Raw genomic sequence first — 26,897 nt, forward strand, 5'->3', positions numbered from 1 at the left:
GGGCCTCATCTGGCCCTATCTGTCCCTCATCTGGCCCTCATCTGGCCAACGTCTGGCCCTCATCTGGCCAACGTCTGGCCCACATCTGGCCTACATCTGGCCCTGATCTGGCCCTCATCTGGCCTACATCTGGCCCTCATCTGGCCAAGTTCTGGCACTCATCTGGCCTACATCTGGCCCTATCTGGCCCTCATCTTGCCCACATCTGGCCTTCATCTGGCCCTCATCGGGCCTTCATCTGGCTCTCATCTGGCCCACATCTGGCCCACATCTTGCCAACCTCTGGCCCTCATCTGGCCAACTTCTGGCCCTCATCTGGCCAACGTCTGGCCCACATCTGGCCCTCATCTGGCCCTGATCTGGCCCTGATCTGGCCCTCATCTGGCCCTCATCTGGCCAACTTCTGATACTCATCTGTCCTACATCTGGCCCTATCTGGCCCTCATCTGGCCCACATCTGGCCTTCATCTGGCCCTCATCGGGCCTTCATCTGGCTCTCATCTGGCCCACATCTGGCCCAATTCTTGCCAACCTCTGGCCCTCACCTGGCCCACATCTGGCCCTCATCTGGCCAACCTCTGGCACTCATCTGGACCCCCATCTGGCCTTTATTTGGCCCTCATCTGGCCAACTTCTGGCACTCATCTGGCCTACATCTGGCCCTTTCTGGCCCTCATCTGGCCAACCTCTGGCACTCATCTGGCCCACATCTGGCCTGAATCTGGCCCACATCTGGCCCTCATCTGGCCCTCATCTGGCCCTATCTGGCCCTCATCTGGCCCTCATCTGGCCAACTTCTGGCACTCATCTGGCCTACATCTGGCCCTATCTGGCCCTCACCTGGCCCACATCTGGCCTTCATCTGGCCCTCATCGGGCCTTCATCTGGCACTCATCTGGCCCACATCTGGCCTGAATCTGGCCATATCTGGCCCTCATCTGGCCCTCATCTGGCCCTATCTGGCCCTCATCTGGCCAACTTCTGGCACTCATCTGGCCCTCATCTGGCCCTATCTGGCCCTCATCTGGCCAAACTCTGGCACTCATCTGGCCCACATCTGGCCTGAATCTGGCCCTATCTGGTCCTCATCTGGCCCTATCTGACCCTCATCTGGCCCTCATCTGGCCAACTTCTGGCACTCATCTGGCCCTCATCTGGCCCTATCTGGCCCTCATCTGGACCTATCTGGCCCTCATCTGGCCCTCATCTGGCCAACTTCTGGCCCTCATCTGGCCAACTTCTGGCACTCATCTGGCCTACATCTGGTCCTCATCTGGCCCTCATCTGGCCCACATCTGGCCCTCATCTGGCCCTCATCTGGCCCTATCTGGCCCTATCTGTCCCTCATCTTGCCCTCATCTAGCCAACTTCTGGCCCTCATCTGGCCAACTTCTGGCACTCATCTGGCCTACATCTGGCCCTGATCTGGCCCTCATCTGGCCCTCATCTGGCCCACATCTGGCCCTCATCTGGCCCTATCTGACCCTCATCTGGCCAACTTCTGGCCCTCATCTGGCCCTATCTGGCCCTCATCTGGCCCACATCTGGCCTTCATCTGGCCCTCATCGGGCCTTCATCTGGCTCTCATCTGGCCCACATCTGGCCCACATCTTGCCAACCTCTGGCCCTCATCTGGCCCACATCTGGCCCTCATCTGGCCAACCTCTGGCACTCATCTGGCCCACATCTGGCCTTCATCTGGCCCTCATCTGGCCAACTTCTGGCCCTCATCTGGCCTACATCTGGCCCTTTCTGGCCCTCATCTGGCAAACCTCTGGCACTCATCTGGCCCTATCTGGCCCTCATCTTGCCCTCATCTGGCCAACTTCTGGCACTCATCTGGCCTATATCTGGCCCTATCTGGCCCTCATCTGGCCAACCTCTGGCCCTCATCTGGCCCACATCTGGCCCTCATCTGGCCCTATCTGGCCCTCATCTGGCCCTATCTGGCACTCATCTGGCCCTCATCTGGCCCTATCTGGCCCTCATCTGGCCAACCTCTGGCACTCATCTGGCCCAATTCTGGCCTGAATCTAGCCCTATCTGGTCCTCATCTGGCCCTATCTGACCCTCATCTGGCCCTCATCTGGCCAACTTCTGGAACTCATCTGGCCCTCATCTGGCCCTATCTGGCCCTCATCTGGACCTATCTGGCCCTCATCTGGCCCTCATCTGGCCCTCATCTGGCCAACTTCTGGCCCTCATCTGGCCAACTTCTGGCACTCATCTGGCCTACATCTGGTCCTCATCTGGCCCTCATCTGGCCCACATCTGGCCCTCATCTGGCCCTCATCTGGCCCTATCTGGCCCTATCTGTCCCTCATCTTGCCCTCATCTAGCCAACTTCTGGCCCTCATCTGGCCAACTTCTGGCACTCATCTGGCCTACATCTGGCCCTGATCTGGCCCTCATCTGGCCCTCATCTGGCCCACATCTGGCCCTCATCTGGCCCTATCTGACCCTCATCTGGCCAACTTCTGGCCCTCATCTGGCCCTATCTGGCCCTCATCTGGCCCACATCTGGCCTTCATCTGGCCCTCATCGGGCCTTCATCTGGCTCTCATCTGGCCCACATCTGGCCCACATCTTGCCAACCTCTGGCCCTCATCTGGCCCACATCTGGCCCACATCTGGCCCTCATCTGGCCCTCATCTGGCCCTATCTGGCCCTCATCTGGCCAACTTCTGGCCCTCATCTGGCCAACTTCTGGCACTCATCTGGCCTACATCTGGTCCTCATCTGGCCCTCATCTGGCCCACATCTGGCCCTCATCTGGCCCTCATCTGGCCCTATCTGGCCCTATCTGTCCCTCATCTTGCCCTCATCTAGCCAACTTCTGGCCCTCATCTGGCCAACTTCTGGCACTCATCTGGCCTACATCTGGCCCTGATCTGGCCCTCATCTGGCCCTCATCTGGCCCACATCTGGCCCTCATCTGGCCCTATCTGACCCTCATCTGGCCAACTTCTGGCCCTCATCTGGCCCTATCTGGCCCTCATCTGGCCCACATCTGGCCTTCATCTGGCCCTCATCGGGCCTTCATCTGGCTCTCATCTGGCCCACATCTGGCCCACATCTTGCCAACCTCTGGCCCTCATCTGGCCCACATCTGGCCCACATCTGGCCCTCATCTGGCCCTCATCTGGCCCTATCTGGCCCTCATCTGTCCAACTTCTGGCCCTCATCTGGCCAACTTCTGGCACTCATCTGGCCTTCTTCTGGCCCTGATCTGGCCCTATCTGGCCCTCATCTGGCCCTCATCTTGCCCTCATCTGGACCTATCTGGCACTCATCTGGCCCACATCTGGCCAACTTCTGGCACTCATCTGGCCTACATCTGGCCCTATCTGGCCCTCATCTGGCCCACATCTGGCCTTCATCTGGCCCTCATCGGGCCTTCATCTGGCTCTCATCTGGCCCACATCTGGCCCACATCTTGCCAACCTCTGGCCCTCATCTGGCCCACATCTGGCCCTCATCTGGCCAACCTCTGGCACTCATCTGGCCCACATCTGGCCTTCATCTGGCCCTCATCTGGCCAACTTCTGGCCCTCATCTGGCCTACATCTGGCCCTTTCTGGCCCTCATCTGGCAAACCTCTGGCACTCATCTGGCCCTATCTGGCCCTCATCTTGCCCTCATCTGGCCAACTTCTGGCACTCATCTGGCCTATATCTGGCCCTATCTGGCCCTCATCTGGCCAACCTCTGGCCCTCATCTGGCCCACATCTGGCCCTCATCTGGCCCTATCTGGCCCTCCTCTGGCCCTATCTGGCCCTCATCTGGCCCTCATCTGGCCCTATCTGGCCCTCATCTGGCCAACTTCTGGCACTCATCTGGCCTACATCTGGCCCTCATCTGGCCCTCATCTGGCCCACATCTGGCCCTCATCTGGCCCTATCTGGCCCTCATCTGGCCCTATCTGGGCCTCATCTGGCCCTATCTGTCCCTCATCTGGCCCTCATCTGGCCAACTTCTGGCCCTCATCTGGCCTACATCTGGCCCTTTCTGGCCCTCATCTGGCCCTCATCTGGCCAACTTCTGGCCCTCATCTGGCCTACATCTGGCCCTTTCTGGCACTCATCTGGCCCTATCTGGCCCTCATCTTGCCCTCATCTGGCCAACTTCTGGCACTCATCTGGCCTATATCTGGCCCTATCTGGCCCTCATCTGGCCAACCTCTGGCCCTCATCTGGCCCACATCTGGCCCTCATCTGGCCCTCATCTGGCCAACTTCTGGCCCTCATCTGGCCAACTTCTGGCACTCATCTGGCCCTCATCTGGCCCTCATCTGGCCCACATCTGGCCCTATCTGGCCCTCATCTCGCCCTCATCTGGCCCTATCTGGCCCTCATCTGGCCCTATCTGTCCCTCATCTGGCCCTCATCTGTCCAACTTCTGGCCCTCATCTGGCCAACTTCTGGCACTCATCTGGCCTACATCTGGCCCTGATCTGGCCCTATCTGGCCCTCATCTGGCCCTCATCTGGCCCTCATCTTGCCCTCATCTGGCCCTATCTGTCCCTCATCTGGCCCTCATCTGGCCAACTTCTGGCCCTCATCTGGCCAACGTCTGGCACTCATCTGGCCTACATCTGGCCCTGATCTGGCCCTCATCTGGCCCTATCTGGCACTCATCTGGCCCTCATCTGGCCCTATCTGGCCCTCATCTGGCCCTATCTGTCCCTCATCTGGCCCTCATCTGGCCAACTTCTGGCCCTCATCTGGCCAACGTCTAGCACTCATCTGGCCTACATCTGGCCCTGATCTGGCCCTCATCTGGCCCTATCTGGCCCTCATCTGGCCCTTTTCTGGCCAACTTCTGGCACTCATCTGGCCCTCATCTGGCCCTATCTGGCCCTCATCTGGCCCTCATCTGGCCAACTTCTGGCACTCATCTGGCCTACATCTGGTCCTCATCTGGCCCTCATCTGGCCCACATCTGGCCCTCATCTGGCCCTATCTGGCCCTCATCTGGCCCTCATCTGGCCCTATCTGGCCCTTTCTGTCCCTCATCTTGCCCTCATCTAGCCAACTTCTGGCCCTCATCTGGCCAACTTCTGGCACTCATCTGGCCTACATCTGGCCCTGATCTGGCCCTCATCTGGCCCTCATCTGGCCCTCATCTGGCCCTCATCTGGCCCTATCTGGCCCTCATCTGGCCAACTTCTGGCACTCATCTGGCCTACATCTGGCCCTCATCTGGCCCTCATCTGGCCCACATCTGGCCCTCATCTGGCCCTATCTGGCCCTCATCTGGCCCTATCTGGGCCTCATCTGGCCCTATCTGTCCCTCATCTGGCCCTCATCTGGCCAACTTCTGGCCCTCATCTGGCCTACATCTGGCCCTTTCTGGCCCTCATCTGGCCAACTTCTGGCACTCATCTGGCCTACATCTGGCCCTCATCTGGCCCTCATCTGGCCCACATCTGGCCCTCATCTGGCCCTATCTGGGCCTCATCTGGCCCTATCTGTCCCTCATCTGGCCTACATCTGGCCCTGATCTGGCCCTCATCTGGCCCTCATCTGGCGCACATCTGGCCCTCATCTGGCCCTATCTGACCCTCATCTGGCCAACTTCTGGCCCTCATCTGGCCCTATCTGGCCCTCATCTGGCCCACATCTGGCCTTCATCTGGCCCTCATCGGGCCTTCATCTGGCTCTCATCTGGCCCACATCTGGCCCACATCTTGCCAACCTCTGGCCCTCATCTGGCCCACATCTGGCCCACATCTGGCCCTCATCTGGCCCTCATCTGGCCCTATCTGGCCCTCATCTGTCCAACTTCTGGCCCTCATCTGGCCAACTTCTGGCACTCATCTGGCCTTCTTCTGGCCCTGATCTGGCCCTATCTGGCCCTCATCTGGCCCTCATCTTGCCCTCATCTGGACCTATCTGGCACTCATCTGGCCCACATCTGGCCAACTTCTGGCACTCATCTGGCCTACATCTGGCCCTATCTGGCCCTCATCTGGCCCACATCTGGCCCTCATCTGGCCCTCATCGGGCCTTCATCTGGCTCTCATCTGGCCCACATCTGGCCCTATCTGGCCCACATCTGGCCTGAATCTGGCCATATCTGGCCCTCATCTGGCCCTATCTGGCCCTCATCTGGCCAACTTCTGGCACTCATCTGGCCTACATCTGGCCCTATCTGGCCCTCATCTGGCCAACCTCTGGCACTCATCTGGCCCACATCTGGCCTGAATCTGGCCCTATCTGGCCCTCATCTGGCCCTATCTGGCCCTCATCTGGCGCTCATCTGGCCAACTTCTGGCACTCATCTGTCCCTGATCTGGCCCTCATCTGGCCCTCATCTGGCCCTCATCTGGGCAACTTCTGGCACTCATCTGGCCTTCATCTGGCCCTCATCGGGCCTTCATCTGGCTCTCATCTTGCCCACATCTGGCCCACATCTTGCCAACCTCTGGCCCTCATCTGGCCCACATCTGGCCCTATCTGGCCCTCATCTGGCCCTCATCTTGCCCTCATCTGGCCCTCATCTGGCCCTATCTGGCACTCATCTGGCCCACATCTGGCCCTCATCTGGCCCTATCTGGCCGTCATCTGGCCCTCATCTGGCCAACTTCTGGCCCTCATCTGGCCAACTTCTGGCACTCATCTGGCCTACATCTGGTCCTCATCTGGCCCTGATCTGGCCCTCATCTGGCCCTCATCCTGCCCACATCTGGCCCTCATCTGGCCCTATCTGACCCTCATCTGGCCCTCATCTGGCCAACTTCTGGCCCTCATCTGGCCCTATCTGGCCCTCATCTGGCCCACATCTGGCCTTCATCTGGCCCTCATCGGGCCTTCATCTGGCTCTCATCTGGCCCACATCTGGCCCACATCTTGCCAACCTCTGGCCCTCATCTGGCCCACATCTGGCCCACATCTGGCCCTCATCTGGCCCTCATCTGGCCCTATCTGGCCCTCATCTGTCCAACTTCTGGCCCTCATCTGGCCAATTTCTGGCACTCATCTGGCCTTCTTCTGGCCCTGATCTGGCCCTATCTGGCCCTCATCTGGCCCTCATCTTGCCCTCATCTGGCCCTATCTGGCACTCATCTGGCCCACATCTGGCCCTCATCTGGCCATATCTGGCCCTCATCTGGCCCTCATCTGGCCAACTTCTGGCACTCATCTGGCCTACATCTGGCCCTATCTGGCCCTCATCTGGCCCACATCTGGCCTTCATCTGGCCCTCATCGGGCCTTCATCTGGCTCTCATCTGGCCCACATCTGGCCCACATCTTGCCAACCTCTGGCCCTCATCTGGCCCACATCTGGCCCTCATGTGGCCAACCTCTGGCACTCATCTGGCCCACATCTGGCCTTCATCTGGCCCTCATCTGGCCAACATCTGGCCCTCATCTGGCCTACATCTGGCCCTTTCTGGCCCTCATCTGGCAAACCTCTGGCACTCATCTGGCCCACATCTGGCCTGAATCTGGCCCACATCTGGCCCTCATCTGGCCCTCATCTGGCCCTATCTGGCCCTCATCTGGCCCCTTATCTGGCCAACTTCTGGCACTAATCTGGCCTACATCTTGGCCTATCTGGCCCTCATCTGGCCCACATCTGGCCCTCATCGGGCCTTCATCTGGCACTCATCTGGCCCACATCTGGCCTGAATCTGGCCATATCTGGCCCTCATCTGGCCCTATCTGGCCCTCATCTGGCCAACTTCTGGCACTCATCTGGCCTACATCTGGCCCTATCTGGCCCTCATCTGGCCAACCTCTGGCACTCATCTGGCCCACATCTGGCCTGAATCTGGCCCTATCTGGCCCTCATCTGGCCCTATCTGGCCCTCATCTGGCGCTCATCTGGCCAACTTCTGGCACTCATCTGGCCCTGATCTGGCCCTCATCTGGCCCTCATCTGGCCCACATCTGGCCCTCATCTGGCCCTAATCTGGCCCTCATCTGGCCCTCATCTGGGCAACTTCTGGCACTCATCTGGCCCACATCTGGCCCTCATCTGGCCCACATCTGGCCTTCATCTGGCCCTCATCGGGCCTTCATCTGGCTCTCATCTGGCCCACATTTGGCCCACATCTTGCCAACCTCTGGCCCTCATCTGGCCCACATCTGGCCCTATCTGGCCCTCATCTGGCCCTCATCTGGCCCTCATCTGGCCCTCATCTGGCCCTATCTGGCACTCATCTGGCCCACATCTGGCCCTCATCTGGCCCTATCTGGCCCTCATCTGGCCCTCATCTGGCCAACTTCTGGCCCTCATCTGGCCAACTTCTGGCACTCATCTGGCCCTCATCTGGCCCTCATCTGGCCCACATCTGGCCCTATCTGGCCCTCATCTCGCCCTCATCTGGCCCTATCTGGCCCTCATCTGGCCCTATCTGTCCCTCATCTGGCCCTCATCTGTCCAACTTCTGGCCCTCATCTGGCAAACTTCTGGCACTCATCTGGCCTACATCTGGCCCTGATCTGGCCCTCATCTGGCCCTATCTGGCACTCATCTGGCCCTCATCTGGCCCTATCTGGCCCTCATCTGGCCCTATCTGTCCCTCATCTGGCCCTCATCTGGCCAACTTCTGGCCCTCATCTGGCCAACGTCTAGCACTCATCTGGCCTACATCTGGCCCTGATCTGGCCCTCATCTGGCCCTATCTGGCCCTCATCTGGCCCTTTTCTGGCCAACTTCTGGCACTCATCTGGCCCTCATCTGGCCCTATCTGGCCCTCATCTGGCCCTCATCTGGCCAACTTCTGGCACTCATCTGGCCTACATCTGGTCCTCATCTGGCCCTCATCTGGCCCACATCTGGCCCTCATCTGGCCCTATCTGGCCCTCATCTGGCCCTCATCTGGCCCTATCTGGCCCTTTCTGTCCCTCATCTTGCCCTCATCTAGCCAACTTCTGGCCCTCATCTGGCCAACTTCTGGCACTCATCTGGCCTACATCTGGCCCTGATCTGGCCCTCATCTGGCCCTCATCTGGACCTCATCTGGCCCTCATCTGGCCCTATCTGGCCCTTTCTGTCCCTCATCTTGCCCTCATCTAGCCAACTTCTGGCCCTCATCTGGCCAACTTCTGGCACTCATCTGGCCTACATCTGGCCCTGATCTGGCCCTCATCTGGCCCTCATCTGGACCTCATCTGGCCCTCATCTGGCCCTATCTGGCCCTCATCTGGCCCTCATCTGGGCAACTTCTGGCACTCATCTGGCCTTCATCTGGCCCTCATCGGGCCTTCATCTGGCTCTCATCTTGCCCACATCTGGCCCACATCTTGCCAACCTCTGGCCCTCATCTGGCCCACATCTGGCCCTATCTGGCCCTCATCTGGCCCTCATCTTGCCCTCATCTGGCCCTCATCTGGCCCTATCTGGCACTCATCTGGCCCACATCTGGCCCTCATCTGGCCCTATCTGGCCGTCATCTGGCCCTCATCTGGCCAACTTCTGGCCCTCATCTGGCCAACTTCTGGCACTCATCTGGCCTACATCTGGTCCTCATCTGGCCCTGATCTGGCCCTCATCTGGCCCTCATCCTGCCCACATCTGGCCCTCATCTGGCCCTATCTGACCCTCATCTGGCCCTCATCTGGCCAACTTCTGGCCCTCATCTGGCCCTATCTGGCCCTCATCTGGCCCACATCTGGCCTTCATCTGGCCCTCATCGGGCCTTCATCTGGCTCTCATCTGGCCCACATCTGGCCCACATCTTGCCAACCTCTGGCCCTCATCTGGCCCACATCTGGCCCACATCTGGCCCTCATCTGGCCCTCATCTGGCCCTATCTGGCCCTCATCTGTCCAACTTCTGGCCCTCATCTGGCCAATTTCTGGCACTCATCTGGCCTTCTTCTGGCCCTGATCTGGCCCTATCTGGCCCTCATCTGGCCCTCATCTTGCCCTCATCTGGCCCTATCTGGCACTCATCTGGCCCACATCTGGCCCTCATCTGGCCATATCTGGCCCTCATCTGGCCCTCATCTGGCCAACTTCTGGCACTCATCTGGCCTACATCTGGCCCTATCTGGCCCTCATCTGGCCCACATCTGGCCTTCATCTGGCCCTCATCGGGCCTTCATCTGGCTCTCATCTGGCCCACATCTGGCCCACATCTTGCCAACCTCTGGCCCTCATCTGGCCCACATCTGGCCCTCATGTGGCCAACCTCTGGCACTCATCTGGCCCACATCTGGCCTTCATCTGGCCCTCATCTGGCCAACATCTGGCCCTCATCTGGCCTACATCTGGCCCTTTCTGGCCCTCATCTGGCAAACCTCTGGCACTCATCTGGCCCACATCTGGCCTGAATCTGGCCCACATCTGGCCCTCATCTGGCCCTCATCTGGCCCTATCTGGCCCTCATCTGGCCCCTTATCTGGCCAACTTCTGGCACTAATCTGGCCTACATCTTGGCCTATCTGGCCCTCATCTGGCCCACATCTGGCCCTCATCGGGCCTTCATCTGGCACTCATCTGGCCCACATCTGGCCTGAATCTGGCCATATCTGGCCCTCATCTGGCCCTATCTGGCCCTCATCTGGCCAACTTCTGGCACTCATCTGGCCTACATCTGGCCCTATCTGGCCCTCATCTGGCCAACCTCTGGCACTCATCTGGCCCACATCTGGCCTGAATCTGGCCCTATCTGGCCCTCATCTGGCCCTATCTGGCCCTCATCTGGCGCTCATCTGGCCAACTTCTGGCACTCATCTGTCCCTCATCTGGCCCTATCTGGCCCTCATCTGGCCCTCATCTGGCCAACTTCTGGCACTCATCTGGCCTACATCTGGTCCTCATCTGGCCCTCATCTGGCCCACATCTGGCCCTCATCTGGCCCTATCTGGCCCTCATCTGGCCCTCATCTGGCCCTATCTGGCCCTATCTTTCCCTCATCTTGCCCTCATCTAGCCAACTTCTGGCCCTCATCTGGCCAACTTCTGGCACTCATCTGGCCTACATCTGGCCCTGATCTGGCCCTCATCTGGCCCTCATCTGGCCCACATCTGGCCCTCATCTGGCCCTATCTGGCCCTCATCTGGCCCTCATCTGGGCAACTTCTGGCACTCATCTGGCCCTATCTGGCCCTCATCTGGCCCACATCTGGCCTTCATCTGGCCCTCATCGGGCCTTCATCTGGCTCTCATCTGGCCCACATTTGGCCCACATCTTGCCAACCTCTGGCCCTCATCTGGCCCACATCTGGCCCTATCTGGCCCTCATCTGGCCCTCATCTTGCCCTCATCTGGCCCTCATCTGGCCCTATCTGGCACTCATCTGGCCCACATCTGGCCCTCATCTGGCCCTATCTGGCCCTCATCTGGCCCTCATCTGGCCAACTTCTGGCCCTCATCTGGCCGACTTCTGGCACTCATCTGGCCCTCATCTGGCCCTCATCTGGCCCACATCTGGCCCTATCTGGCCCTCATCTCGCCCTCATCTGGCCCTATCTGGCCCTCATCTGGCCCTATCTGTCCCTCATCTGGCCCTCATCTGTCCAACTTCTGGCCCTCATCTGGCCAACTTCTGGCACTCATCTGGCCTACATCTGGCCCTGATCTGGCCCTATCTGGCCCTCATCTGGCCCTCATCTGGCCCTCATCTTGCCCTCATCTGGCCCTATCTGTCCCTCATCTGGCCCTCATCTGGCCAACTTCTGGCCCTCATCTGGCCAACGTCTGGCACTCATCTGGCCTACATCTGGCCCTGATCTGGCCCTCATCTGGCCCTATCTGGCACTCATCTGGCCCTCATCTGGCCCTCATCTGGCCCTCATCTGGCCCTATCTGTCCCTCATCTGGCCCTCATCTGGCCAACTTCTGGCCCTCATCTGGCCAACGTCTAGCACTCATCTGGCCTACATCTGGCCCTGATCTGGCCCTCATCTGGCCCTATCTGGCCCTCATCTGGCCCTTTTCTGGCCAACTTCTGGCACTCATCTGGCCCTCATCTGGCCCTATCTGGCCCTCATCTGGCCCTCATCTGGCCAACTTCTGGCACTCATCTGGCCTACATCTGGTCCTCATCTGGCCCTCATCTGGCCCACATCTGGCCCTCATCTGGCCCTATCTGGCCCTCATCTGGCCCTCATCTGGCCCTATCTGGCCCTTTCTGTCCCTCATCTTGCCCTCATCTAGCCAACTTCTGGCCCTCATCTGGCCAACTTCTGGCACTCATCTGGCCTACATCTGGCCCTGATCTGGCCCTCATCTGGCCCTCATCTGGACCTCATCTGGCCCTCATCTGGCCCTATCTGGCCCTTTCTGTCCCTCATCTTGCCCTCATCTAGCCAACTTCTGGCCCTCATCTGGCCAACTTCTGGCACTCATCTGGCCTACATCTGGCCCTGATCTGGCCCTCATCTGGCCCTCATCTGGACCTCATCTGGCCCTCATCTGGCCCTATCTGGCCCTCATCTGGCCCTCATCTGGGCAACTTCTGGCACTCATCTGGCCTTCATCTGGCCCTCATCGGGCCTTCATCTGGCTCTCATCTTGCCCACATCTGGCCCACATCTTGCCAACCTCTGGCCCTCATCTGGCCCACATCTGGCCCTATCTGGCCCTCATCTGGCCCTCATCTTGCCCTCATCTGGCCCTCATCTGGCCCTATCTGGCACTCATCTGGCCCTCATCTGGCCCTCATCTGGCCCTATCTGGCCGTCATCTGGCCCTCATCTGGCCAACTTCTGGCCCTCATCTGGCCAACTTCTGGCACTCATCTGGCCTACATCTGGTCCTCATCTGGCCCTCATCTGGCCCACATCTGGCTCTCATCTGGCCCTCATCTGGCCCTCATCTGGCCCTATCTGTCCCTCATCTTGCCCTCATCTAGCCAACTTCTGGCCCTCATCTGGCCAACTTCTGGCACTCATCTGGCCTACATCTGGCCCTGATCTGGCCCTCATCTGGCCCTCATCCTGCCCACATCTAGCCCTCATCTGGCCCTATCTGACCCTCATCTGGCCCTCATCTGGCCAACTTCTGGCCCTCATCTGGCCCTATCTGGCCCTCATCTGGCCCACATCTGGCCTTCATCTGGCCCTCATCGGGCCTTCATCTGGCTCTCATCTGGCCCACATCTGGCCCACATCTTGCCAACCTCTGGCCCTCATCTGGCCCACATCTGGCCCACATCTTGCCCTCATCTGGCCCTCATCTGGCCCTATCTGGCCCTCATCTGTCCAACTTCTGGCCCTCATCTGGCCAATTTCTGGCACTCATCTGGCCTTCTTCTGGCCCTGATCTGGCCCTATCTGGCCCTCATCTGGCCCTCATCTTGCCCTCATCTGGCCCTATCTGGCACTCATCTGGCCCACATCTGGCCCTCATCTGGCCATATCTGGCCCTCATCTGGCCCTCATCTGGCCAACTTCTGGCACTCATCTGGCCTACATCTGGCCCTATCTGGCCCTCATCTGGCCCACATCTGGCCTTCATCTGGCCCTCATCGGGCCTTCATCTGGCTCTCATCTGGCCCACATCTGGCCCACATCTTGCCAACCTCTGGCCCTCATCTGGCCCACATCTGGCCCTCATCTGGCCAACCTCTGGCACTCATCTGGCCCACATCTGGCCTTCATCTGGCCCTCATCTGGCCAACATCTGGCCCTCATCTGGCCTACATCTGGCCCTTTCTGGCCCTCATCTGGCAAACCTCTGGCACTCATCTGGCCCACATCTGGCCTGAATCTGGCCCACATCTGGCCCTCATCTGGCCCTCATCTGGCCCTATCTGGCCCTCATCTGGCCCCTTATCTGGCCAACTTCTGGCACTAATCTGGCCTACATCTTGCCCTATCTGGCCCTCATCTGGCCCACATCTGGCCCTCATCGGGCCTTCATCTGGCACTCATCTGGCCCACATCTGGCCTGAATCTGGCCATATCTGGCCCTCATCTGGCCCTATATGGCCCTCATCTGGCCAACTTCTGGCACTCATCTGGCCCTCATCTGGCACTCATCTGGCCCTCATCTGGCCCTATCTGGCCCTCATCTGGCCCTCATCTGGCCCTATCTGGCCCTATCTGTCCCTCATCTTGCCCTCATCTAGCCAACTTCTGGCCCTCATCTGGCCAACTTCTGGCACTCATCTGGCCTACATCTGGCCCTGATCTGGCCCTCATCTGGCCCACATCTGGCCCTCATCTGGCCCTATCTGGCCCTCATCTGGCCCTCATCTGGGCAACTTCTGGCACTCATCTGGCCCTATCTGGCCCTCATCTGGCCCCACATCTGGCCTTCGTCTGGCCCTCATCGGGCCTTCATCTGGCTCTCATCTGGCCCACATCTGGCCCACATCTTGCCAACCTCTGGCCCACATCTGGCCCACATTTGGCCCTATCTGGCCCTCATCTGGCCCTCATCTTGCCCTCATCTGGCCCTCATCTGGCCCTATCTGGCACTCATCTGGCCCACATCTGGCCCTCATCTGGCCCTATCTGGCCCTCATCTGGCCCTCATCTGGCCAACTTCTGGCCCTCATCTGGCCAACTTCTGGCACTCATCTGGCCTACATCTGGCCCTGATCTGGCCCTCATCTGGCCCACATCTGGCCCTCATCTGGCCCTATCTGGCCCTCATCTGGCCCTCATCTGGGCAACTTCTGGCACTCATCTGGCCCTATCTGGCCCTCATCTGGCCCCACATCTGGCCTTCGTCTGGCCCTCATCGGGCCTTCATCTGGCTCTCATCTGGCCCACATCTGGCCCACATCTTGCCAACCTCTGGCCCACATCTGGCCCACATTTGGCCCTATCTGGCCCTCATCTGGCCCTCATCTTGCCCTCATCTGGCCCTCATCTGGCCCTATCTGGCACTCATCTGGCCCACATCTGGCCCTCATCTGGCCCTATCTGGCCCTCATCTGGCCCTCATCTGGCCAACTTCTGGCCCTCATCTGGCCAACTTCTGGCACTCATCTGGCCCTCATCTGGCCCTCATCTGGCCCACATCTGGCCCTATCTGGCCCTCATCTAGCCCTCATCTGGCCCTATCTGGCCCTCATCTGGCCCTATCTGTCCCTCATCTGGCCCTCATCTGTCCAACTTCAGGCCCTCATCTGGCCAACTTCTGGCACTCATCTGGCCTACATCTGGCCCTGATCTGGCCCTATCTGGCCCTCATCTGGCCCTCATCTGGCCCTCATCTTGCCCTCATCTGGCCCTATCTGTCCCTCATCTGGCCCTCATCTGGCAAACTTCTGGCCCTCATCTGGCCAACGTCTGGCACTCATCTGGCCTACATCTGGCCCTGATCTGGCCCTCATCTGGCCCTATCTGGCACTCATCTGGCCCTCATCTGGCCCTATCTGGCCCTCATCTGGCCCTATCTGTCCCTCATCTGGCCCTCATCTGGCCAACTTCTGGCCCTCATCTGGCCAACGTCTGGCACTCATCTGGCCTACATCTGGCCCTGATCTGGCCTTCATCTGGCCCTATCTGGCCCTCATCTGGCCCTCATCTGGCCAACTTCTGGCACTCATCTGGCCTACATCTGGCCCTATCTGGTCCTCATCTGGCCCTCATCTGGCCAACTTCTGGCACTCATCTGGCCTACATCTGGCCCTCATCTGGCCCTCATCGGGCCAACCTCTGGCACTCATCTGGCCCACATCTGGCCTTAATCTGGCCCTATTTGGCCCTCATCTGGCCCTCATCTGGCCAACTTCTGGCACTCATCTGGCCCTCATCTGGCCCTATCTGGCCCTCATCTGGCCCTCATCTAACCAACTTCTGGCCGTCATCTGGCCAACTTCTGGCACTCATCTGGCCTACATCTGGTCCTCATCTGGCCCTAATCTGGCCCACATCTGGCCCTCATCTGGCCCTATCTGGCCCTCATCTGGCCCTATCTGGCCCTCATCTGGCCCTATCTGGCCCTATCTGTCCCTCATCTTGCCCTCATCTAGCCAACTTCTGGCCCTCATCTGGCCAACTTCTGGCCCTCATCTGGCCCTCATCTGGGCAACTTCTGGCACTCATCTGGCCCTATCTGGCCCTCATCTGGCCCACATCTGGCCTTCGTCTGGCCCTCATCGGGCCTTCATCTGGCTCTCATCTGGCCCACATCTGGCCCACATCTTGCCAACCTCTGGCCCTCATCTGGCCCACATCTGGCCCTATCTGGCCCTCATCTGGCCCTCATCTTGCCCTCATCTGGCCCTCATCTGGCCCTATCTGGCACTCATCTGGCCCACATCTGGCCCTCATCTGGCCCTATCTGGCCCTCATCTGGCCCTCATCTGGCCAACTTCTGGCCCTCATCTGGCCAACTTCTGGCACTCATCTGGCCCTCATCTGGCCCTCATCTGGCCCACATCTGGCCCTATCTGGCCCTCATCTAGTCCTCATCTGGCCAACCTCTTGCCCTCATCTGGCCCTATCTGTCCCTCATCTGGCCCTCATCTGTCCAACTTCAGGCCCTCATCTTGCCAACTTCTGGCACTCATCTGGCCTACATCTGGCCCTGATCTGGCCCTATCTGGCCCTCATCTGGCCCTCATCTGACCAACTTCTGGCCCTCATTTGGCCAACTTCTGGCACTCATCTGGCCCTCATCTGGCCCTATCTGTCCCTCATCTGGCCCTCATCTGGCCAACTTCTGGCCCTCATCTGGCCAACGTCTGGCACTCATCTGGCCTACATCTGGCCCTGATCTGGCTCTCATCTGGCCCTATCTGGCCCTCATCTGGCCCTCATCTGGCCAACTTCTGGCACTCATCTGGCCTACATCTGGCCCTATCTGGTCCTCATCTGGCCCTCATCTGGCCAACTTCTGGCACTCATCTGGCCTACATCTGGCCCTATCTGGCCCTCATCGGGCCAACCTCTGGCACTCATCTGGCCCACATCTGGCCTGAATCTGGCCCTATCTGGCCCTCATCTGGCCCTATCTGGCCCTCATCTGGCCCTAATCTGGCCAACTTCTGGCACTCATCTGGCCCTCATCTGGCCCTATCTGGCCCTCATCTGGCCCTCATCTGACCAACTTCTGGCCCTCATCTGGCCAACTTCTGGCACTCATCTGGCCTACATCTGGTCCTCATCTGGCCCTAATCTGGCCCACATCTGGTCCTCATCTGGCCCTATCTGGCCCTCATCTGGCCCTCATCTGGCCCTATATGGCCCTATCTGTCCCTCATCTTGCCCTCATCTGGCCTTCATCTGGCTCTCATCTGGCCCACATCTGTCCCACATCTTGCCAACCTCTGGCCCTCATCTGGCTCTCATCTGGCCCTCATCTGGCCAACCTCTGGCACTCATCTGGCTCAATTCTGGCATACATCTGGCCCTCATCTGGCCCTCATCTGGCCTTCATCTGGCACTCATCTGGCCCACATCTGGCCTACATCTGGCCCTCATCTGGCCCTCATCTTGCCCTCATCTGGCCCTCATCTGACCAACTTCTGGCCCTCATCTGGCCAACTTCTGGCACTCATCTGGCCTACATCTGGTCCTCATCTGGCCCTAATCTGGCCCACATCTGGCCCTCATCTGGCCCTATCTGGCCCTCATCTGGCCCTCATCTGGCCCTATATGGCCCTATCTGTCCCTCATCTTGCCCTCATCTGGCCTTCATCTGGCTCTCATCTGGCCCACATCTGTCCCACATCTTGCCAACCTCTGGCCCTCATCTGGCCCACATCTGGCCCTCATCTGGCCAACCTCTGGCACTCATCTGGCTCAATTCTGGCCTACATCTGGCCCTCATCTGGCCCTCATCTGGCCTTCATCTGGCACTCATCTGGCCCACATCTGGCCTACATCTGGCCCTCATCTGGCCCTCATCTTGCCCTCATCTGGCCCTCATCTGGCCCTATCTGGCACTCATCTGGCCCACATCTGGCCCTCATCTGGCCAACGTCTGTCACTCATCTGGCCTACATCTGGCCCTATCTGGCCCTCATCTGGCCCACATCTGGCCTTCATCTGGCCCTCATCGGGCCTTCATCTGGCTCTCATCTGGCCCTATCTGGCCCTCATCTGGCCCTCATCTGGCCAACTTCTTGCACTCATCTGGCCTACATCTGGCCCTATCTGGTCCTCATCTGGCACTCATCTGGCCTACATCTGGCCCTATCTGTCCCTCATCGGGCCAACCTCTGGCACTCATCTGGCCCACATCTGGCCTGAATCTGGCCCTATCTGGCCCTCATCTGGCCCTATCTGGCCCTCATCTGGCCCTAATCTGGCCAACTTCTGGCACTCATCTGGCCCTCCTCTGGCCCTATCTGGCCCTCATCTGGCCCTCATCTGACCAACTTCTGGCCCTCATCTGGCCAACTTCTGGCACTCATCTGGTCTACATCTGGTCCTCATCTGGCCCTAATCTGGCCCACATCTGGCCCTCATCTGGCCCTATCTGGCCCTCATCTGGCCCTCATCTGGCCCTATATGGCCCTATCTGTCCCTCATCTTGCCCTCATCTGGCCATCTTCTGGCCTTCATCTGGCCCTATCTGGCCCTCATCTGGCCCTCATCTGGCCCTCATCTGGCCCTCATCTTGCCCTCATCTGGCCCACATCTGGCCTTCATCTGGCCCTCATCGGGCCTTCATCTGGCTCTCATCTGGCCCACATCTGTCCCACATCTTGCCAACCTCTGGCCCTCATCTGGCCCACATCTGGCCCTCATCTGGCCAACCTCTGGCACTCATCTGGCCCTCATCTGGCCTTCATCTGGCCCTATCTGGCCCTCATCTGGCCCTCATCTGGCCCTCTTCTGGCCCTCATCTGGCCCTCATCTGGCCAACTTCTGGAACTCATCTGGCCCACATCTGGCCTGAATCTGGCCCTATCTGGCCCTCATCTGGCCCTATCTGGCCCTCATCTGTCCCTCATCTGGCCCTATCTGGCCCTCATCTGGCCCTCATCTGGCCAACTTCTGGGACTCATCTGGCCTACATCTGGCCCTTTCTGGCCCTCATCTGGCCAACCTCTGGCACTCATCTGGCCCACATCTGGCCTGAATCTGGCCCTATCTGGCCCTCATCTGACCCTCATCTGGCCAACTTCTGGCCCTCATCTGGCCTACATCTGGCCCTATCTGGCCCTCATCTGGCCCACGTCTGGCCCACATCTGGCCCTCATCGGGCCTTCATCTGGCACTCATCTGGCCAACCTCTGGCACTCATCATGGCCCACATCTGGCCTGAATCTGGCCCTATCTGGCCCTAATCTGGCCCTCATCTGGCCAACTTCTGGCACTCATCTGGCCTACATCTGGCCCTATCTGGCCCTCATCTGGCCCACATCTGGCCTTCATCTGGCCCTCATCGGGCCTTCATCTGGCTCTCATCTGGCCCAAATCTGGCCCACATCTTGCCAACCTCTGGCACTCATCTGGCTCAATTCTGGCCTACATCTGGCCCTCATCTGGCCCTCATCTGGCCTTCATCTGGCACTCATCTGGCCCACATCTGGCCTACATCTGGCCCTCATCTGGCCCTCATCTTGCCCTCATCTGGCCCTCATCTGGCCCTTTCTGGCACTCATCTGGCCCACATCTGGCCCTCATCTGGCCAACGTCTGTCACTCATCTGGCCTACATCTGGCCCTATCTGGCCCTCATCTGGCCCACATCTGGCCTTCATCTGGCCCTCATCGGGCCTTCATCTGGCTCTCATCTGGCCCACATCTGGCCCACATCTTGCCAACCTCTGGCCCTCATCTGGTCCACATCTGGCCCTCATCTGGCCAACCTCTGGCACTCATCTGGCCCACATCTGGCCTTAATCTGGCCCACATCTGGCCAACCTCTGGCACTCATCTGGCCTACATCTGGCCCACACAGGGCCAACCTCTGGCACTCATCTGGCCCACATCTGGCCCTCATCCGGCCAATTCCTGGCCAACTTCTGGCCCTTATCTGGCCCACATCTGGCCCTGATCTGGCCCTCATCTGGCCAACTTCTGGCACTCATCTGGCCTATATCTGGCCCTATCTGGCCCTCATCTGGCCAACCTCTGGCACTCATCTGGCCCACATCTGGCCTGAATCTGGCCCTATCTGGCCCTCATCTGGCCCTCATCTGGCCCTATCTGGCCCTCATCCGGCCCTATCTGGCCCTCATCTGGCCCTCATCTGGCCAACTTCTGGCCCTCATCTGGCCAACTTCGGGCACTCATCTGGCCTACATCTGGCCCTCATCTGGCCCTCATCTGGCCCACATCTGGCCCTCAACTGGCCCTATCTGGCCCTCATCTGGCCCTCATCTGGCCCTATCTGTCCCTCATCTGGCCCTCATCTGGCCAACTTCTGGCCCTCATCTGGCCAACGTCTGGCACTCATCTGGCCTACATCTGGCCCTGATCTGGCCCTGATCTGGCCCTATCTGGCCCTCATCTGGCCCTCATCTGGCCAACTTCTGGCACTCATCTGGCCTACATCTGGCCCTATCTGGTCCTCATCTGGCCCACATCTGGCCTTCATCTGGCCCTCATCGGGCCTTCATCTGGCTCTCATTTGGCCCACATCTGGCCCACATCTTGCCAACCTCTGGCCCTCATCTGGCCCACATCTGGCCCTCATCTGGCCAACCTCTGGCACTCATCTGGCCCACATCTGGCCTTCATCTGGCCCTCATCCGGCCCTCATCTGGCCCACATCTGGCCTGAATCTGGCCCTATCTGACCCTAATCTGGGCCTCATCTGGCCCTATCTGTGCCTCATCTGGCCCTCATCTGGCCCTATCTGGCCCTCATCCGGCCAATTCCTGGCCAACTTCTGGCCCTTATCTGGCCCACATCTGGCCCTGATCTGGCCCTCATCTGGCCAACTTCTGGCACTCATCTGGCCTATATCTGGCCCTATCTGGCCCTCATCTGGCCAACCTCTGGCACTCATCTGGCCCACATCTGGCCTGAATCTGGCCCTATCTGGCCCTCATCTGGCCCTCATCTGGCCCTATCTGGCCCTCATCCGGCCCTATCTGGCCCTCATCTGGCCCTCATCTGGCCAACTTCTGGCCCTCATCTGGCCAACTTCGGGCACTCATCTGGCCTACATCTGGCCCTCATCTGGCCCTCATCTGGCCCACATCTGGCCCTCAACTGGCCCTATCTGGCCCTCATCTGGCCCTCATCTGGCCCTATCTGTCCCTCATCTGGCCCTCATCTGGCCAACTTCTGGCCCTCATCTGGCCAACGTCTGGCACTCATCTGGCCTACATCTGGCCCTGATCTGGCCCTGATCTGGCCCTATCTGGCCCTCATCTGGCCCTCATCTGGCCAACTTCTGGCACTCATCTGGCCTACATCTGGCCCTATCTGGTCCTCATCTGGCCCACATCTGGCCTTCATCTGGCCCTCATCGGGCCTTCATCTGGCTCTCATTTGGCCCACATCTGGCCCACATCTTGCCAACCTCTGGCCCTCATCTGGCCCACATCTGGCCCTCATCTGGCCAACCTCTGGCACTCATCTGGCCCACATCTGGCCTTCATCTGGCCCTCATCCGGCCCTCATCTGGCCCACATCTGGCCTGAATCTGGCCCTATCTGACCCTAATCTGGGCCTCATCTGGCCCTATCTGTGCCTCATCTGGCCCTCATCTGGCCCTATCTGGCCCTCATCTGGCCCTCATCTGGCCAACTTCTGGCACTCATCTGGCATACATCTGGCCCTTTCTGGCCCTCATCTGGCAAACCTCTGGCACTCATCTGGCCCACATCTGGCCTGAATCTGGCCCACATTTGGCCCTCATCTGGCCCTCATCTGGCCCTATCTGGCCCTCATCTGGCCCTCATCTGGCCAACTTCTGGCACTCATCTGGCCTACATCTGGCCCTCATCTGGCCCTCATCTGGCCCATGTCTGGCCTTCATCTGGCCCTCATCGGGCGTTCATCTGGCACTCATCTGGCCCACATCTGGCCTGAATCTGGCCCTCATCTGGCCAACTTCTGGCACACATCTGGCCTACATCTGGCCCTATTTGGCCCTCATCTGGCCAACCTCTGGCACTCATCTGGCCCACAACTGGCCTGAATCTGGCCCTATCTGGCCCTCATCTGGCCCTATCTGGCCCTCATCTGGCCCTCATCTGGCCAACTTCTGGCACTCATCTGGCCTACATCTGGCCCTATCTGGCCCTCATCTGGCCCACATCTGGCCTTCATCTGGCCCTCATCGGGCCTTCATCTGGCTCTCATCTGGACCAAATCTGGCCCACATCTTGCCAACCTCTGGCACTCATCTGGCCCACATCTGGCCTACATCTGGCCCTCATCTGGCCTTCATCTGGCCTTCATCTGGCACTCATCTGGCCCACATTTGGCCTACATCTGGCCCTCATCTGGCCCTATCTGGCCCTCATCTGGCCCTCATCTTGCCCTCATCTGGCCCTCATCTGGCCCTATCTGGCACTCATCTGGCCCACATCTGGCCCTCATCTGGCCAACGTCTGGCACTCATCTGGCCTACATCTGGCCCTATCTGGCCCTCATCTGGCCCACATCTGGCCTTCATCTGGCCCTCATCGGGCCTTCATCTGGCTCTCATCTGGCCCACATCTGGCCCACATCTTGCCAACCTCTGGCCCTCATCTGGCACTCATCTGGCCCACATCTGGCCTGAATCTGGCCCTCATCTGGCCAACTTCTGGCACTCATCTGGCCTACATCTGGCCCTTTCTGGCCCTCATCTGGCCAACCTCTGGCACTCATCTGGCCCACATCTGGCCTGAATCTGGCCCACATCTGGCCCTCATCTGGCCCTCATCTGGCCCTATCTGGCCCTCATCTGGCCCTCATCTGGCCAACTTCTGGCACTCATCTGGCCTACATCTGGCCCTATCTGGCCCTCATCTGGCCCACGTCTGGCCTTCATCTGGCCCTCATCGGGCGTTAATCTGGCACTCATCTGGCCCACATCTGGCCTGAATCTGGCCCTCATTTGGCCAACTTCTGGCCCTCATCTGGCCTACATCTGGCCCTATTTGGCCCTCATCTGGCCAACCTCTGGCACTCATCTGGCCCACATCTGGCCTGAATCTGGCCCTATCTGGCCCTCATCTGGCCCTATCTGGCCCTCATCTGGCCCATGTCTGGCCAACTTCTGGCACTCATCTGGCCTACATCTGGCCCTATCTGGCCCTCATCTGGCCCACATCTGGCCTTCATCTGGCCCTCATCGGGCCTTCATCTGGCTCTCATCTGGACCAAATCTGGCCCACATCTTGCCAACCTCTGGCACTCATCTGGCCCACATCTGGCCTACATCTGGGCCTCATCTGGCCCTCATCTGGCCTTCATCTGGCACTCATCTGGCCCGCATCTGGCCAACTTCTGGCACTCATCTGGCCCTATCTGGCCCACACATCTGGCCCTCATCTTGCCCTCATCTGGCCCTATCTGGCACTCATCTGGCCCACATCTGGCCCTCATCTGGCCAACGTCTGGTACTCATCTGGCCTACATCTGGCCCTATCTGGCCCTCATCTGGCCCACATCTGGCCTTCATCTGGCTCTCATCTGGCCCACATCTGGCCCACATCTTGCCAACCTCTGGCCCTCATCTGGCACTCATCTGGCCCACATCTGGCCTGAATCTGGCCCTCATCTGGCCAACTTCTGGCACTCATCTGGCCTACATCTGGCCCTTTCTGGCCCTCATCTGGCCAACCTCTGGCACTCATCTGGCCCACATCTGGCCTGAATCTGGCCCACATCTGGCCCTCATCTGGCCCTCATCTGGCCCTATCTGGCCCTCATCTGGCCCTCATCTGGCCAACTTCTGGCACTCATCTGGCCTACATCTGGCCCTATCTGGCCCTCATCTGGCCCACGTCTGGCCTTCATCTGGCCCTCATCGGGCGTTAATCTGGCACTCATCTGGCCCACATCTGGCCTGAATCTGGCCCTCATTTGGCCAACTTCTGGCCCTCATCTGGCCTACATCTGGCCCTATTTGGCCCTCATCTGGCCAACCTCTGGCACTCATCTGGCCCACATCTGGCCTGAATCTGGCCCTATCTGGCCCTCATCTGGCCCTATCTGGCCCTCATCTGGCCCATGTCTGGCCAACTTCTGGCACTCATCTGGCCTACATCTGGCCCTATCTGGCCCTCATCTGGCCCACATCTGGCCTTCATCTGGCCCTCATCGGGCCTTCATCTGGCTCTCATCTGGACCAAATCTGGCCCACATCTTGCCAACCTCTGGCACTCATCTGGCCCACATCTGGCCTACATCTGGGCCTCATCTGGCCCTCATCTGGCCTTCATCTGGCACTCATCTGGCCCGCATCTGGCCAACTTCTGGCACTCATCTGGCCCTATCTGGCCCACACATCTGGCCCTCATCTTGCCCTCATCTGGCCCTATCTGGCACTCATCTGGCCCACATCTGGCCCTCATCTGGCCAACGTCTGGTACTCATCTGGCCTACATCTGGCCCTATCTGGCCCTCATCTGGCCCACATCTGGCCTTCATCTGGCCCTCATCGGGCCTTCATCTGGCTCTCATCTGGCCCACATCTGGCCCACATCTTGCCAACCTCTGGCCCTCATCTGGTCCACATCTGGCCCTCATCTGGCCAACCTCTGGCACTCATCTGGCCCACATCTGGCCTGAATCTGGCCCACATCTGGCCAACCTCTGGCACTCATCTGGCCTACATCTGGCCCACACATGGCCAACCTCTGGCCCTCATCTGGCTCACATCTGGCCCTCATCTGGCCTATTCCTGGCCAACTTCTGGCCCTTATCTGGCCCACACCTGGTCCTCATCTGGCCATCATCTGGCCAACCTCTGGCACTCATCTGGCCCTCATCTGGCCCTCATCTGGCCAACTTCTGGCCAACCTCTGGCCCTCATCTGGCCCTCATCTGGCCCACATCTGGCCAACCTCTGGCCCTCATCTGGCCCACATCTGGCCCTCATCTGGCCCTTATCTGCCCTCATCTGGCCCTCATCTGGCCAACTTCTGGCACTCATCTGGCCTACATCTGGCCCTATCTGGCCCTCATCTGGCCCACATCTGGCCTTCATCTGGCCCTCATCGGGCCTTCATCTGGCTCTCATCTGGCCCACATCTGGCCCACATCTTGCCAACCTCTGGCCCTCATCTGGCCTACATCTGGCCCTCATCTGGCCCTCATCTGGCCCTCATCTGGCCCTCATCTGGCCTACATCTGGCCCTGATCTGGCCCTGATCTGGCCCTATCTGGCCCTCATCTGGCCAACTTCTGGCACTCATCTGGCCTACATCTGGCCCTATCTGGTCCTCATCTGGCCCACATCTGGCCTTCATCTGGCCCTCATCGGGCCTTCATCTGGCTCTCATTTGGCCCATATCTGGCCCACATCTTGCCAACCTCTTGCCCTCATCTGGCCCACATCTGGCCCTCATCTGGCCAACCTCTGGCACTCATCTGGCCCACATCTGGCCTTCATCTGGCCCTCATCTGGCCCTCATCTGGCCAACTTCTGGCACTCATCTGGCCCACATCTGGCCTGAATCTGGCCTTATCTGACCCTAATCTGGGCCTCATCTGGCCCTATCTGTCCCTCATCTGGCCCTCATCTGGCCCTTTCTGGCCCTCATCTGGCCCTCATCTGGCCTACTTCTGGCACTCATCTGGCCTACATCTGGCCCTTTCTGGCCCTCATCTGGCCAACCTCTGGCACTCATCTGGCCCACATCTGGCCTGAATCTGGCCCACATCTGGCCCTCATCTGGCCAACTTCTGGCACTCATCTGGCCTACATCTGGCCCTATCTGGCCCACGTCTGGCCTTCATCTGACCCTCATCGATCGTTCATCTGGCACTCATCTGGCCCTCATCTGGCCTGAATCTGGCCCTCATCTGGCCAACTTCTGGCACTCATCTGGCCCTCATCTGGCCCTATTTGGCCCTCATCTGGCCAACCTCTGGCACTCATCTGGCCCACATGTGGCCTGAATCTGGCCCTATCTGGCCCTCATCTGGCCCTATCTGGCCCTCATCTGGCCAACTTCTGGCACTCATCTGGCCTACATCTGGCCCTATCTGGCCCTCATCTGGCCCACATCTGGCCTTCATCTGGCCCTCATCGGGCCTTCATCTGGCTCTCATCTGGACCAAATCTGGCCCACATCTTGCCAACCTCTGGCACTCATCTGGCCCACATCTGGCCTACATCTGGCCCTCATCTGGCCTTCATCTGGCCCTCATCTGGCCTTCATCTGGCACTCATCTGGCCCACATCTGGCCTACATCTGGCCCTCATCTGGCCCTATCTGGCCCTTATCTGGCCAACCTCTGGCACTCATCTGGCCCACATCTGGCCTGAATCTGGCCCTCATCTGGCCCTCATCTGGCCCTCATCTGGCCGACTTCTGGCACTCATCTCGCCTACAACTGGCCCTATCTGGTCCTCATCTGGCCCTCATCTGGCCCTCATCTGGCCCACATCTGGCCTTCATCTGGCCCTCATCGGGCCTTCATCTGGCTCTCATCTGGCCCACATCTGGCCTTCATCTGGCAATCATCTGGCCCACATCTGGCCTACATCTGGTCCACATCTGGCCCTATCTGGCCCTCATCTGGCCCTCATCTGGCCCGCATCTTGCCCTCCTCTGGCCCTATCTGGCCCTCATCTGGACCACATCTGGCCCTCATCTGGCCCTATCTGGCCCTCATCTGGCACTCATCAGGCCAACTTCTGGCCCTCATCTGGCCAACTTCTGGCACTCATCTGGCCCTCATCTGGCCTTCATCGGGCCCACATCTGGCCCTATCTGGCCCTCATCTGGCCCTATCTGGCCCTCATCTGGCCCTATCTGTCCCTCATCTGGCCCTCATCTGTCCAACTTCTGGCCCTCATCTGGCCAACTTCTGGCACTCATCTGGCCTACATCTGGCCCTGATCTGGCCCTATCTGGCCCTCATCTGACCCTCATCTGGCCCTCATCTTGCCCTCATCTGGCCAACTTCTGGCAAT

Source organism: Telmatherina bonti (assembly GCF_933228915.1).
Source record: "Telmatherina bonti genome assembly, chromosome: 9".
Taxonomy (NCBI): Eukaryota; Metazoa; Chordata; class Actinopteri; order Atheriniformes; family Telmatherinidae; genus Telmatherina; species Telmatherina bonti.